The sequence below is a fragment of the Caloenas nicobarica genome, chromosome 12, assembly GCF_036013445.1.
Source record: "Caloenas nicobarica isolate bCalNic1 chromosome 12, bCalNic1.hap1, whole genome shotgun sequence".
NCBI classification, from domain to species: Eukaryota; Metazoa; Chordata; class Aves; order Columbiformes; family Columbidae; genus Caloenas; species Caloenas nicobarica.
The window spans coordinates 1,903,913-1,919,674 of NC_088256.1; positions in this window are offsets into that span (position 1 = coordinate 1,903,913).

A 15,762-nucleotide genomic window follows, 5' to 3' on the forward strand; every position below is an offset into this window, starting at 1 on the left:
AGCAGCTGTGTTTGCAGTCAGAAAAGCATCCTCTAGGCTGTAGGAAATACCTTTGTGCTGTCGTAACAGCCAAATCTGGTGGGGAAAAATAGCCTTTGGGAATCGAGTTTAATGTGCCCTGAGTAAACATGTCCCTGCATTTGTATACAGGAAGGTGTCAGATGCGCTGCAGGGTACCTGTGGAAGAGACATCGCCAGCGTCCGTCTCCTCCATATCTTTATGCTTGTGCCTTGCATGTCCTTCCTCCCTTCTGGGCCTCTTCCCTCTCTCTGGGAAGCTTTGGCAGGTTAATGCGCCGTCCACCTAATTAGCAAAGCTGTTAGCAAAGGGCTGTGAAATTGTATCATTTTGCTGTGTAGATGAAATCTGACCAAGCACCTGTCCCAAGCAGCAGAAGCATTGCGGTGTGCTCAAGTTTGCCAGCCAAACAAATCACTGCTGGTGAAGCAAGTATATATTTCAAGTTGCTACAAGATGGCTCCCAGAAAAGCAAGTATATGTATGTATTTCAAGCTACTACCAAAATTACCACTACTAAGGCAGCAAGTATCTATGTATCTACATATCAATATTAGAAGCATGTATAACTATGATTTATTTCTAAGATGAACACCTATATATATATGTATTATTTGAAATATCACCAGTATAGTGCTCATCAGTTGATGATGGACAAAGTCTCCCTGCGTGGATGATCGGTGTCAGGGCACCTGGAATCACGCAGGCATCCCCCAGGGCAGGTCCTCTCTCATGTAGAGAAATTCTTGCAGGGAGAGAGGTTCCAGTTGGGGTAGAAAGCGAGTCATTTTTATACCATAGTGACATGAGGGGGCGTAGGACACCACTATTTGGAAGAGATGTTTTTCTTTCACCTGGAACAGCCCATCGATGGTGCTGGTTTCTATTTTTCTCATACTAATTTTTGCTTTCCCAGGCTGTTTCTCTCTTCCATCAGCTTAAGCAGCAAATGCCTGTCACCGATTCCTCCTTTTCCAGACTGTTTTTCACCTTTTTTGATGAATTTCCCCCTTTCCAGATGATAAGTTCGTTGTTGCCATTTCTTGTGTTCATGGTAATTAATGGTCTCCCAGGCTGTTTCAGGTCCCCGGGTACCCAGCTGCACGTCACAGATGCCAGCTGCGCTCCTCAAGGATGCTCCTGGTCCCCAGGCTGGCACTGCCCAGGCCTGCAGACATCTGCTACTGTCAGCATTTTAGCAGACGTTTTCTGCCAGTATTTTTCCCATTATAACCTTTATGGCTTCTCCCATCAGTTGCTCACACCTGAGTCCTTACAGCACATCCTGCATGGGTGGGAAAGTGAGATGACGCAGACAGTTAAGAAAGGTTTTAAAAAGAAGCTGGAGCAGGCTGCGGTGATCACAGCTGAGTCAGACAAGTGCCGTTTACACACAACCAGCCCCTTTTACTCTCCTCTCTACTCCTTCCTCCAACCGTGCCTTAGTAAGTTTTGCACAGTGCCGTATCCCCTCTCAAATATCCCAATTCCTCTCCTTTCTCCTGTTTCCCCAACTATTACCAGTTGTAAAATCCAGATTTGTCCTCTCCAAAGCTCTGCCTGCTGGTTCTTGGTGCCCCATCAATTGGTGACTGGAGGTTTTTGGTCTTTGGCATCATCTCCTGTCTCCCTGTGTACCCGGGCTGTGTCTGCATGTGCTTTTGTTTATCCCTTCCCCTTTTGCACAGGAAAGATCCTTGATCAGATAACCTGACGCAAACTGGGACAGGATGGATGCAGCTCTGCCCAATGCCTTGGGGGTCTCTGAGAGGCATTTCACAGGGTTTTTACCGCAGTGTGGAAAATTCATTGTATTCTGGCTAATGGCTGGAGCTCCCTGGGTTTGCTGCATCCCTGATTCTGGTCCCTGTCATGGGGACTTAGCGACATGCAGGGTCCCAGTCCAGCACTGTGTGGCTGGAAGGGTGTTTTTCCTCTTGCTGTGGAGCAGTAGTACCTGCTGCCGGCATTTCTCTGGGGCACAGCCTTTCCTGGCCCCCTGGACAAGCCAGGACCCCAATGGATCCCCCAGAGGTGCAATCTGCCTGCCCAGCCATCCCTGTCTTGTGCCTGGCCCTGCTGTCACTCCTCCCCATCCTCTTCCTCCCTGTGGCCCAGGCTCAGCGGGGGGGTGAAAAATGGCTGAGTTGTAGGTCTGCACGCCAGGTTTGATCCACAACACCCCAAACTGCTCCCTCCCACAAAGATGGAGTGGAGCATCTCCCGTGTGAGGAAAGGCTGAGGGAGCTGGGGCTCTGGAGCTGGAGAAGAGGAGACTGAGGGCTGACCTCATTCATGGGGATCAGTATGGAAAGGGGGAGTGTCAGGAGGATGGAGCCAGGCTCTTCTGGGTGACAACCAGTGATAGGACAAGGGGCAATGGGTGCAAACTGGAACACAGGAGGTTCCACTTAAAGATGAGAAGAAAGTTCTTCCCAGTGAGGGTGCCAGAGGCTGGACCAGGCTGCCCAGGGAGGTTGTGGAGTCTCCTCCTCTGCAGACATTCCAACCCGCCTGGACACCTCCCTGTGTAACCTCATCTGGGTGTTCCTGCTCCGGCGGGGGGGTTGGACTGGATGAGCTTTTGAGGTCCCTTCCAGTCCCTGACATTCTGTGACTCTGTGATTTTTTGCTGCCTGCAGCCGCGCTTTCAGAGATGAGCATTACTGGATACGTGTCCCTGCCCTGGGCTTTCTGTCCCTGTCCAAGCCACACTGGAGAAGTGTCCGTCCCTGGCTCAGCCCCAGCCTTGCCCGGGCTGGTGGGACATGGTCCCCTGTACCCCAAATCCAGCTGTTCCTCCTCAGGACACCTTCAATCCAGCCTGGTGTGGGGATGAGGGATGTTCCAATGCAGCCGATGGGTTAAAAGAAGCTGGGAAGAGAGGGAAGCATCCCTGCTGGCATGGCTTGGTGGGGATTTGGCAGGGCCCGGGGTGCTAGGCTGTCTGGAGCTCAGGCGGGGCTTGAAGTAATGAGGTGGAGGGTGGTGGTGATAGGGGAGGAAGGCACCCAGCACCCTCCTGTCGCTTAACAGCCTGGATGATTCCCAGTGGCACAGGGGGAGACCCTGAGCCTATCCCAGCCTCTCAGGGCTCAGCAGCCGGGAAAAGGCAGGTCCGACATGGAGTGAGAAGCTGGCTTCTTCCCAAAACAGCATTCCCCTTTCATCGATGTGAACCAGCGCCTGGCTGGGGAGCCAAGGGCACAGGCAGCTGTGGAAATGGCAGCAAAACCCTCACTTCACACCTGGGCAGTGAAACCTGGTCCAGCACTCGTGGGGACAGGAACCAGCCCTGGAGTGGGGTTGGGAGTAGGACGAGTTGTCTTCTGCTTGAGGAAGCAAGATGGGGATATACACAGAAGTATCCATGTGAAATGCATTTATTAGAGCGGCTACAACAAAGTGAAGAAAAAAGCAACGTTTGGTTGGTTGGGTGGTTGGTTTTTTCTGATCTAGTTCAGGGATGCTTTAACCCTGACGGTACCTATGGGTGCTGATGGAGCTGCCTTTCCTGGTCATCCTTCCCAAACGCAAGGCAGAGCTCTGCTGAAAGCAAAACAGGGTCAGCTTAAAGCTTCAGAAGCAAGAGCACAGGCAGGGCAGCTCTGGCAGCAGCACATTGCAGCAGCACTTCGGCAGCATGGAACATGTGTCTTTTATAGCGGAAAGAATATTGACCAGGCCAGCAGCTAAAGCTGGGAGTTCCTCTGCTCTTCTGCAGTTGTCTGCGCTAATTAATAACAGCAATACATTCCGGTTGAGACAACCGGATCAAATTCCTCAAAACACCCCAGAGCATCAGCTTTTTCCCTTGATTGACATTTACATGTCTTTTTGTTGTTGTTGACTCATTAACATATTAAATATAAGGCACGTGGTGTGACAGCATTAGTGAGGGTGGTTAACCTCCAGCTTGGAGTCTGATACAATTTCTGGCTCATGGAAAAGCTGCCCTTGCTTGGGTGATGACCAGCATTAGCAAGAGCAATGGCTCATATTTTTTCACATGAATAGAGGGCAGGGGAAGTGTCGGGGGAGTTATTGTGTAGAGACTTCAGTGGCAGCATTTTGGCAAGATTTTTGCCAAAGCCTTGCCTCACTAGTGCTCGGGCAGAGGCAGAGCTTACGGATACTTTGCTTTGGCTGCCCACAGCGTGTGGACGCAGCTCCCTGGCTGGAGTAGGCACGACCCTTTACTCCCTCTGTCCTTGGGTTTCTTCCATCACCTGCCAAAAACACAGAGACCGTGTCCTTTGGTGGCACAAAAGGGACCAGGAGCTCTTCAGCTACACTGCCAAGCACTGCAAGCCACACTGCTGGGGGGGCCAGGTTGTCCCAGCCCTGGGATGAGTATCCTTCTGGCACACAGTGCCCTTGCTCTCCTCTTAAACATCCCAGTCCCTCCAATTACCCCAGAGACTGGCCTGTGGGGAGGCAGTGAATCCCCCAAACCACCATGACCCCCTGCAGAGGTGGGGGAAGGCTGCAGCTGCACAAGGGCCAGCACCCCCAAAATGCAGGGGTGCAACATCAGCCACCATGCTGACATCAAGCCTAAGGCTCAGCTGCAGGAGAGGTAAGGGGTGCGCTCCACCAACCCCAAAATCCTTCCGGCATCTCCGAAATAAGGAGGCATGAGAGGTGGTGCGCTGGTGGTGCCGGCATGGGAGGGAGGGAGGTTTCCATGGGCAGGAAGAGTGAATCGGATAGGGGAGGTGTGTGTATTTAATGTTGATGTTGTGGGTAAAAAGCCTGTTTTCCCCTGTGTCTTATTTGTAGCTGTTTTGGGTTATGTGTAGTAGAAGAGTGTGTTTTTACCCAAATCAGACTACAGCAGCCCTGAGAACTGACATACTCTGGACACCAAGATGCTTTTCTGGGCAGCCAAGCACATCCCTGTGGTGCTGGCACAGGTAGGTGAAACACTTGAGGCATTGTCCACTGCACCTCCAAACCCAGGAAAGCTCCCCAGGACATGGCAGTGACCCCACGGGTCCCAGGGGGCCCAGCCGAATTACAGCACTGGCCACTGGCATGCTCGCTGTGTCCCCCCCCAGGGTGAGGACAAAGCCCATGGCATTCTGCAGGAAGGCAGGAAGATGCTTCCTTGTTATTATGAATTAAATATTCATAAATATTCATTATGAATTAAATATTCATCATTAAATAATAAGGATTTGCAATAGCAGGGAGCCAGCTAATGGCAGTGAGTTACCATGGTGGCCCCGACTTGTGTGCTCTGGTTGGTGTGCTGGCTTCTCATCGTCTGCTCCTTCCGCTTTTTTCCGTGACCTGGAAAGAAAAGGCCAAGTAACTCTTGGGTTTCCAACAGTGCCTCGGCAATTTGGGCTGCACCCTGCATTTCATGGGATGGGTGAAGAAAACCTGGCTGCAGAGAGCAATGAAAACAGGAACCTTTCACTGGGCAGAGCCCCTGTTTCCAAAACCAGGAGAGCCCTGTTTTGAGGGGGGAGAAACAAGAAGGCAGCCTGGAGGGTGATGACACCCATCTTGCCTGCAAACCCCTGCCTCCCTTTGGCCGTATGGACTCAGTGCAATATTTCCTACATTCCAGACTTGGAAATGCTCTGTGCACTCTGGGAAAGCATGAGAGTCCCCCTTCCATCCTCTCCTTGAGGGCATCCTCTCCTTAACATGCTGTTGACCCTCCTTCTTACCCGTTGCTTGAGATGCTTCATGTGATCCCAAAGGCTGAGCCAGCATTTTTGGGAAGCCCGCTGGGATGGCCAGCCAGCCCTGGAGACCAGGCCACTGCAGAGCCTGGCCTGGGGGAGGCCAGATACAATTGCTAATCACGGCAATGAGGGGATTCACGCGGCAAGACCACAGAAACCAGGAACTTCAAAAGGAGAAGCTGGAAAAACCACAGTAGGCTTGTGAACATCACACCCTGACCTTTCTCCCCATCCCAGAGCTGGGGGAACAGAAAATGAACTACCCGACTTCACTCTGCAAGCCCAACTTCACTGCTCTTCTCGATCATAAGATGTTCCCGCAGCCATTCTTGCCTGTCTATCAGATAGTTTTGTGCTCCCAAAGCTTGCCAAAGCTGAGGTTTTTTTGACCGTGGCATGGCTATCACAAGGGAAGACCATGGCAGGACATTCTGCAGGAGAAATTTGCTTTCCTCGAGCACCCGTGGATAAAGCAGAGGTGCTTACAAGGACTGCAAGCAGGGACCAGTGCCTACTGGGGCTTTCCTAAAAGGATGGATGCCAGAGTTGGGTCCTCATCTGATTTGGACAGTCCCGCTCTTTAAAACAAAAGTCTGGCTTTTATCTAACAGAAAGCATATTTTCCTGTACCCGCTGCCAGGAGAGGACGTGAGAGCTCAGTCTGGGAGGACTCAGTGGCTGAGCAGCTTGTTGTGGTTGCTGGAAGGAAACCACGGGGCTACTTACAGCATGGGAGGAGGAGCAGCAGTGTAGTGACAACAGCTACAGCAGCAAGGACACAGCTGGTCGTCAGATCAAAAGCCTCTGAGCAGCCTCGCTCTGCCAAAGAAAAAAGGAGAACTTGTCAGCAGTTGCTCCTCAGGCCGACATCCCCCTATGAACATTTAGGTGCCATGAATTTAATCCAGGGACTTCCTACATGACAGGGAGGGAGGATTCCCATGTTTCAAGTCATGGAACCACCAGGATGAACCTTGCTTTGCTATGGAAGAGCTACGACCTCCCACTCAGTGCAAACCTGCCACAACTACATCAGCTACAAGATTTCTTGCAGGACCAGCCATGTAAAGCCACCTAAGGACTCTCTCTGCCCTGTGTGAAGCCACCCCTGCCACCCAGATACCCCACTGCTCCCCAGAAGAAAGGCGAACAAGGACATGGGTGGTGCAAACCCAGGCCACCCCTTACCATGGAGCTGATGGATATTGTGGAGCAAAAGGGTGGTGAACAACAAGTTGACAATCAGTGTTGTGGGGGCTATAGAGTTCCGGATGACACGGTACCCTGGGAGAGGGAAAAATTGCTGATGGATGAGAGCAGAATGCGTAAGCAGTGCAGGCTGGCACGCAGGGGAGCTGAGCTTCAGTGGGAGGGTGAGCAAGGTGTGGGTAACATCTCTGGACAAGCGTCACAGCAGTGTGCTGAGCCTCCACTTCCTTCTGGGACTGAAAACCTAAGGAGCTTACTCCTGGGCTCTTATCAGGCCTTTTCCACCAGACGCTTAGTTCATACACAGCAACTTACACATTTTGATTTTGAAGCGGCTGAGAGCTGCAGGTCTCCACACCACTGCTACTGCCGCCTGGGCAGTTCCTATTACCGCAGTGAAGAAGAAAATCCCAAGCAAGATGAAGGCAGCAGAAAGACCTGTGGGAGGAGAAGTAAACGGGAAGGTGAGATGGAAACTGGTGGAGGCAGTGGCCTGAGAAAAAGGCAAGGAAAGGTGGCTTGTGGCGACCCTGCACCCAACTGCTGTATCTGAGAGTGCAGGATCCATCACCCTGTACAATGGGATTGTGCAGCGGGAGCAGGACTGCAGATGGAAGCCAAGAAGGGTCCCCATGGCCTGGGGATGGGTCTGGAAGTGGGGCTGGCTCAGCTCTGCTGGCCCAGGGACCATATCCTACAGCTGAGGACAGTAGTTATCCTGCAAGTTGGTAGCAAGCAATATTTATTATAAATGTACACATAGGCAGCACCCTTCCTTTAACAGAGAATTGGGAGAAGACTTGCATGGGTATTTTTGGGGGGTGTTTGGGCTTGTTCACTTTGATGTCTGCTGGCAGCTCAGCATGTAGTAAATGAGCACCCATGGCATGATAAACAGGTAGCCTCAGCCTGAAGCAGGGAAGAACTGGCTATGGAGCACTTCTAGAACAGCTGAGCTTTGTGTTTATTGCCCATGGTCTCTTAAGGTTTGGTGGAAGTGGTTTCTGAACAGCTTTTTTATTTGTGAGAAGTCCTGCAGAAGAGGTAGTGGTACCTGAAGAGTGCAGAGGGACAAATGTATCCCTTTGGTTTCAAAAAGGCAGAGAAAGAGAAGCCTGCAGGCTACAGAGCAGTGAAGTCTAACTTCTGTTTCTCCAGATCAAATACTGCTCCATCAAATATGCTACTGTAAAGACCTGGAGGAGAAAGAAAGATGATGCACTGAAGCAATTAAGAACAAATCAGGTTAAATGAATCCTACCTTTTTCCTGCATCCAGATGATGGAGGTGGCAAGCAGGAGGAGAGAAGAGAGACATAGCAGTCCATAGGTAGACAGAATTATATGTTTCCATGCTTCCTTTCCTGGGAAAAAAAGGCAAATGGACTCAGTACCACACAAACAAGACAGATACAACCTGTAAAGGGAAGATAAACAACAAGCACAGGTTTCCTTTGTCAAGAATTTAATCCCTGAGGTTTAGAAACCCTGAAAACAAAACCTGGTGAACTTTCATGGACTTGCTTTGACTTCAGGAGGTACCAGGAGAAACCACCCAGACCTGGGGTTGTTCCACACTGAACGAGATGCCAATTCCACCTAGTCAGACACTTTACAACACTTCTTCCCAGTTTTTGCCTCCTATAATGACCTGATAAGTGCTGGATTTCCTCTGGAGATCCATGTTATGGGGGAAAGCCCACATGGCACAAGCTCTTGCCACGAGCACCAAGCATGGTGAGCTCCTCAGGGGAGATGACCCTCAAAGGCAAAACCCAACTCCACAACCTGCACATGTCCCCAGTGTTAATGCTGAGAGACAAATACACATGAGAGAACATTCCTGGCACTCACCGAACCTGTGCTCCCTCAGCTGACAGAGCAGGAAAATGAAGCTGGTGGCAGAGAAGGCGATGAGCATCAGGGCGACGATGGCCAGTCTCTGCACATGGTGTAGATTCGGTGTGAGACCTGCAAGGAAGGGCAGGAGGGAAACCCCACGCTGGGGACAACCCTGAAATACAGAGCGGTGATCCTGGGGACAGCAGGATGACCATGAGCCAGCACTGGGCCCTTGTGGCCAGGAAGGCCAATGGGACCTGAGGGGGATTAGAAGGGGGGTGGTCAGTAGGTCAGAGAGGTTCTGCTGCCCCTCTGCTCTGCCCTGGGGAGACCACATCTGGAATATTGTGTCCAGTTCTGGGCCCCTCAGTTCCAGAAGGACAGGGAACTGCTGGAGAGAGTCCAGCGCAGCCACCAAGATGCTGAAGGGAGTGGAGCATCTCCCGTGTGAGGAAAGGCTGAGGAGCTGGGGCTCTGGAGCTGGAGAAGAGGAGACTGAGGGCTGACCTCATTCATGGGGATCAATATGGAAAGGGGGAGTGTCAGGAGGATGGAGCCAGGCTCTTCTGGGTGACAACCAGTGATAGGACAAGGGGCAATGGGTGCAAACTGGAACACAGGAGGTTCCACTTAAATATGAGAAGAAACTTCTTCCCAGTGAGGGTGCCAGAGCCTGGAGCAGGCTGCCCAGGGAGGCTGTGGAGTCTCCTTCTCTGCAGACATTCCAACCCGCCTGGACACCTTCCTGTGTAACCTCATCTGGGTGTTCCTGCTCCGGCGGGGGGATTGGGCTGGATGAGCTTTCGAGGTCCCTTCCAATCCCTGACATTCTGTGATTCTGTGAAGCCGCTGGACACACCGAGGCAGGGCAAGGCTAACCTGTCACCGTCAGGTTCAGCACTGCCTCCTTCCAGCTTATCACGTTGCTGACGTTGCAGGAGTAGGAGCCACAGTCCGACTTTTCTCCACTCCTTATCTGCAGCACGGTGATGTTTCCAGAGAGCAGATAGCATTTTTCAGGGGGAAGTGGATATCCCTCTTTCTTCCAGGTGATGGAAGCCGCCATTCCCTCTGGCACCACGCAGACCAGGTCTATGGGTGAACCGGCCAGATTTGAACTGCACTGGAGCTCAGGCTGCGGCACAGGCTCTGAAAAGCAGAGAGCAGTGTGGTAGCACTCCCAGGAGAGTGAGTGCTGCCTTGCTTTGGACCTGAAAACTGGACAACATAGAATCATAGAATCATTTTGGTTGGAAGAGACCCTTAAGATCATCGAGTCAACCATAACCTAACTCTAGCACTAAACCATGCCCCTACAAGCCTCATCTTTTAAACCTCTCCAGGGATAGTGACTCCACCACTGCTCTGGACAGCCTGTTCCTGTGCTTCACAACATGCAGGAATACTGAGCCCCTGGGGAATAAGGAGGTCCTTCCCTTTTTATTTCCATCCTAGGTCTGTTTGGAGGGAAGGAAGTTACTGTAGGAGCAGGGTAACATCCACCAAGTTCAAAGAAGAAAGAAGATGTCCCCATCCCTGCCACTGTGCCGCCCCTACGGTGGCCACTACCAGCTCTTGGAGATCAGGCACAGTGTGTGGGCTCAGGGACACCGACCTGAAAGAGCTGCAAGTTGGGATTACGTTGGGAAGTGATGACAGGGACTTCTGAACACTGTCTGCCATGGGGTGTTCCAAGAGGAGAGGGCAATGTTGGTGTGAAGGAAGAGTCTGCGAGGCCTGGAGCTATGCAGGGGGAGGTCCTGCAGGGAGCCACAGGAGATCACACACATCTGCCTGGCAGACAGACCTCTGGTGAAATGCATCCATCAACCCAGCTTATCTCAGGGTCTGATCCTGAAGGGGTTAGTAAGGCAACTGGTGAGGCAGCAGCTTACCCTGGGATTGCTACCAAGGAGCTTCTGGCCCCAGCTATAAGGGACCAGCCACAGCCTGCAGCTCATGAGTTCCTCAAATCATCACCATGGCATTTGCTTTGCTCATCAAATGTGTGCAGAAATCCCTTGTCTAAAAGGAATGTTATGCCTTCCTGTGAGCAGCTGTTCATGACAAAACAACTAGATAATAATTAAGGCAGAAGGTGTTCCCTGTTTCTATCATGCCAGGAAGAAGGCATCATGCGGCCTGATGTCCCAACCAGGAATTCAGGCCACAGCCATAAGCAGTTGCAAAAAACTCTCTGGCATTTCCCAGTAATGCTTTTAGCATCTCTAGTCTGTGTCTTTCAAGGCAGTGATGAAATCAGAAATCCTCCTCTACTTCAGGACTTGGTTCTCCAGTTGGATGCACATAAGCCACATGCGATTTATCCCAGGGTACTGAAAGACCTGGCTGATGTTATCACAAGATCTCTCTCAATTATTTTTCAATTTTTGGAATATGGAGAGGTCTCAGTCAACCAGAAGCTGGTAAATGTTGTTGCAATTTTCAAGAAGGGTAAGAAGGAAGACCCTGGTGATTACAGACCTACCAGTCTCACCTCAGTGCCTGGTAAAATGATGGAGAATGTTATTCTGTGAGTTACTGAAAAACACTTTAGAGACAACACAGTAATTGGTCATAGCCAACATGGGTTCACGAGGGGAAAGTCCTGCTTAATCAACTTAATTTCCTTTTATGATAAGGTCAACCATTCAGTTGACCAAGAAAAGCTAGTAAATGTGGGGAGTTTTGCATTTTAGCAAAGCTTTTGATACTGTCTCCCACAGCATCCTTCTGTGATGGATGTCACAGCACACAGCTGGACAAGTCCATAATATATTGAGTGAGCAATTGGATGATGGGTTGGCCTCAAAGAGTTATAGTGAATGGGGTGACATCAGACTCATGGCCAGTCACCAGTGTGTTTCCCCAGGACTCAATTCTAGGGCCAGCACTCTTTAAAGTTTTGTCATAGAGGCGCCCCAAAGTCCTTTTTAGGCGGACAACAAGTTCCAAACCAGACTTTATTCTAGCCAGAAAAGTGTAGCCAATAAACCAACTAGAAACAGGGTTTATACAATTAGTCGGCACTCCGACAACATAAAATACAGGTTTGGATATCGGTTGAGGACATTATTGGGGTACAACAACATAACGAGGATCCACAACATGCACGTATTCACTCACAAGAAACAAAACTGGAGGCCTCTGACTCCAAGGTACCCACAAGAAATAATCACTCGCCTGGATGAGGTGAGGGCTTACACTTGCCTGGGTTAGGCAAGGACTCATTCAAGGATATATCCAGTAAATAACCACTCACCCAAACGAGGAGGCGAGGCGCTCTCAATCCCAGGAAGTCTAATTAGACGGCATCCCAATCTAAGGAGAGGGCTCCAGTTCACAGACCTGCTGCTCTGAGAAGACCACTCCAAGGTGGCCTTCGGCAGGGACCTCGTTTTATAGTCTGGTCAGATCTGGCTGTGGGCATTACAACATGGTGCAGAAGCTTCACAGCTACTCCGGGCACCTTCTCTGCTAACGACCCTGTCAATTGACTCAGGGTCCTGTTAAGGACCCTGTCAATTAGCCGAGGGTCCCACCCCTCCTGCCCCCCTAGCTGGGGGAGGTGAAGTCACCCTGCCCCGGGGCAGAGGAGGATGCGACTGACAGCACCTTGGTACCACCCTGGCTGTGTATGTGGGGACAGGCACAGTGGGGCACAAAAGGTGCTGAAGAACCTTCAACTGCCCCATTGAAGGTTCCAAATCTCAGGGGGATGTGCAACTGCCACAGGTTTTTATAAATTATCTAGATGCAGGAGTTGAATGTACATTAAGTAAGTTTGCTAATTATATCAAATTAGGAGGAGATGTGGACTCCCTCGAGGATAGAGAGGCCTTACAGAGAGGTCTGTATAGAGAGAAGGGCAATCGTATGAAATTCAACAAGAGCAAGAGCTGGATTCTCTATCTGGGGCAGGGTAATCTTGGTTATATGTACAAATTGGGGGACGAGAGGCCGGAGAGCAGCCCTTCTGAAAGAGATCTGGGGGTTTGGGTTGATGGCAAACTGAACATGAGTCTACAGTGTGCCCAGGCAGCCCAAAGGGCCTACCATGTCCACCAAACTCTGCATTGCCAGCCAGTGGAGGAAGAAGACTGTCCACTCTACCCTGCACTGGTGGGGTCCCACCTCAAGTCCTGGGTGCGGTTTTGGGCACCTCAGTAGAAGAAGGACATCAAACTGTGTATTAGAGTGTGCACAGAGGAGGGCGACCAAGATGGTGAAAGGCCTTGATGGCAAGAACTTATAAGGAGCGGTTGAGGTCACTGGGTTTGTTCGGCCTGAAGAAGAGAAGACTGAGGGGTGGCTGCATCACTGAGAGGTGACTTCATTGCTGAGGGGTGACCTCAGTGAGTCTACAACTTCCTCACGGGAGGCAGTGGACGGGGAGCTGCTGATCTCCTCTCTTTGGTGACCAGCAATGGGACACAAAAAAAATGGAATGGAGCTTTGTCAGGGGAAGTTCAGATTCAATATTAGGAAAAGGTTCTTCACTGAGCAGGTGGTCAGTCCCTGAAACAGGCTCCCCAGAAAAGTGGTCATGGCACGAAGCCTCTCAGAGTTCAAGGCGCATCTGGCTGATGCTCTTAGTCGTATGGTTTAGTGTTAGGTAGTTCTACAAGGAACAGGAGTTGGACTTCATGATCCTTATAGGTCCCTTCCAACTTGAGATATTCTATGATTCTATGGCTCTATTCTGGTTGCCATCTTGTGGGCCTGTCTGCTGCACTGACTGTCAAATCTTTGTCTCAGAGAACCATCCTCTCAACACATTTGACTTACTGATAACTTCAAGGAAGGTTGTCCTAGCTTCTCCCTGCTTCAGATCAACTGTTGCTTTATAGATGCCGCTGTCTGCCTCCTGTAACCTCTGCAGGAGAATCGAGCCATTCTCTGGAAAGAAAATCAATCTGCTTTGGTAAGCTGAGTAAATGGTTAGAGACTGGGAACTGGCATAGTACTGCAAGATTAATTCAGGGGTGGTGTTTCTTATATGTTCCCATTCAGTGAATTCTACGTTCTTGATATCTGGCGCATCCATCAGTATGGAGGATCCTTCAGCTGCAACTCTTCTTTCTGTGAGTTCCTTCACTGCGGAGGACCCCTCCAAAACCAGCAACAGGTCTGGAAATACGAGAGATGCCAGAGCAGGATGGGTTAGTTTTAAAGCACGAGCCAAAGAGCAATTTAATCTGCTTGTACATGGTTTGTTTTTTGTTTTTTTTTTTTTTTTACACAAGTCACCAGCTGAATTCCTGAAGCACATTGTGCCTCATGTCTGATTTCCTTCCTCCTTTGTCAGGATAAAACTTGTAACACTTTTGTTGGTGCTATAGAAGTGCTTCTCAGCTGGTTAAGACAATTCCTCACTCTTTGGAATGAAAATGATGGGAATCTGGACTTTTGGGGTTTTCTGCACATCAGAAATTGCTAACAAGGACCATAATCAGTGCAGCTTCACCCCTGGATCTCAAGCTGCTCCCTCAACAGCTGGAAGGAAGAGCAGTGCTTGGAAAACAGGCTCTGAAATACACTTTATTGGGACTATGTAGTCCTGGATGCTAAATAACCGGTGTCTGAGAGCTGACCTTTCTGAATGCTGTTAAAACCTACAGCCTCGGCCTCACCATCCTCTTGAGAGGAGGTCAGGCCCTGCAAAACAGATGCTTCCCACTTAACCAGGCACCCAGTGGCCTTATGCATCTGAAAGATGATGATTCATCACACATTCACAGTTCCTGGCACCTGAGTCATGCAACGGCTCTCTGGTGCAACTGCTGTGTAGATGAGCTGCTTTTAACACGAAAAAGAATCTAAACAGGTCTTTACATAAGAGCCTTTGTCTTGAAAATGTCTTATGGTTTCCCCAGAGGAGAATCAAGCTAAGGTGGGGGTCAGTCTGCAACTGTGGCCCTGAAAGGTACTCTTGGCTGTACAAAACCCAGGTGTGAGAACACCATCGTAGCACTGCTGGTGTAAAAGGACTTAGCAAGCAGAAAGTCACATCTACCAGAACCGTCATCCTGGAGCTGCTTTTTGCATGTTTAAAAGGTTATGCTGGTTGCTGAAGAGGGAAAAAGCTACAGGAAGATGTACCAAAAGGAAAGCTCATCTGAGCAAAGAGGAAAAGATGATGGAGAGGAGGCTCAGAGGTTCAGCAAAGGATACTGGAGGGTGGATCGTGGTCAGAGAGTAGTGGAGAGGCTCAGAGGGAAGCAATCCTAAGGTGTGCAGTGGAAGAGAGCTGCTTGTAAGAGGTGGTGGTGGTACCAGGCACAGTGATGCCGCAGCACTGGGAGGAAGGAGGCGCCTGCCAGGGTGGCTACCGGGGCACACACCTTTACCGACAGTGCCGCAGCCTGGGGAAGGGGTGCAAGGAGAGCACAGAAATGCTGCAAGCTTGTGGTCTCTAAGGAGGTGCCTGGCCAATGCAAGCCTCACACAAGTCCCTTTTCATACTCACAGCCCGTGATGGTCGCCTGCAGCCAGGCTAACATGGTAAAGCCCTGCAGCCTCTTTCAAACCAGCACGAGGGATGAGCTCCTCCAGCGACATGCTCTTGGGATGGCCTCTCTGGGCATGATGGATGGGCCTGTGAAGGACACTGTGAAAAGTACATCAGCATCTGCCATACAGAGGTTGGGAAAGGCAAAGGTGCAGCAATGAGGGATCCCAAGCCTTCTCCATGTGTCCCCACAGCACCAGCATCTCTGCAGGCAGCACAGGCTGAAGCAGGGGGTTGTGATACAGCAGCCCGAGCCCACACCGCTCAGAACAGCACAGCTCTGGGAAGCCATCACAGCCATGTGTGTTCAGCACCAGCTCACCACAGTGGTTCAAAAGAAAGACCTCCTAGACACAAAGACCACTGATATCCAACATCATCAGGACCAGCATAGGCACAAGGTAGGGGGAAGAGACAAGAGTGTCTGGCTGCTTTCTGCAGAATTTCCCATGTGCTGCAACTTTACAATGCTGGCAGATGCAG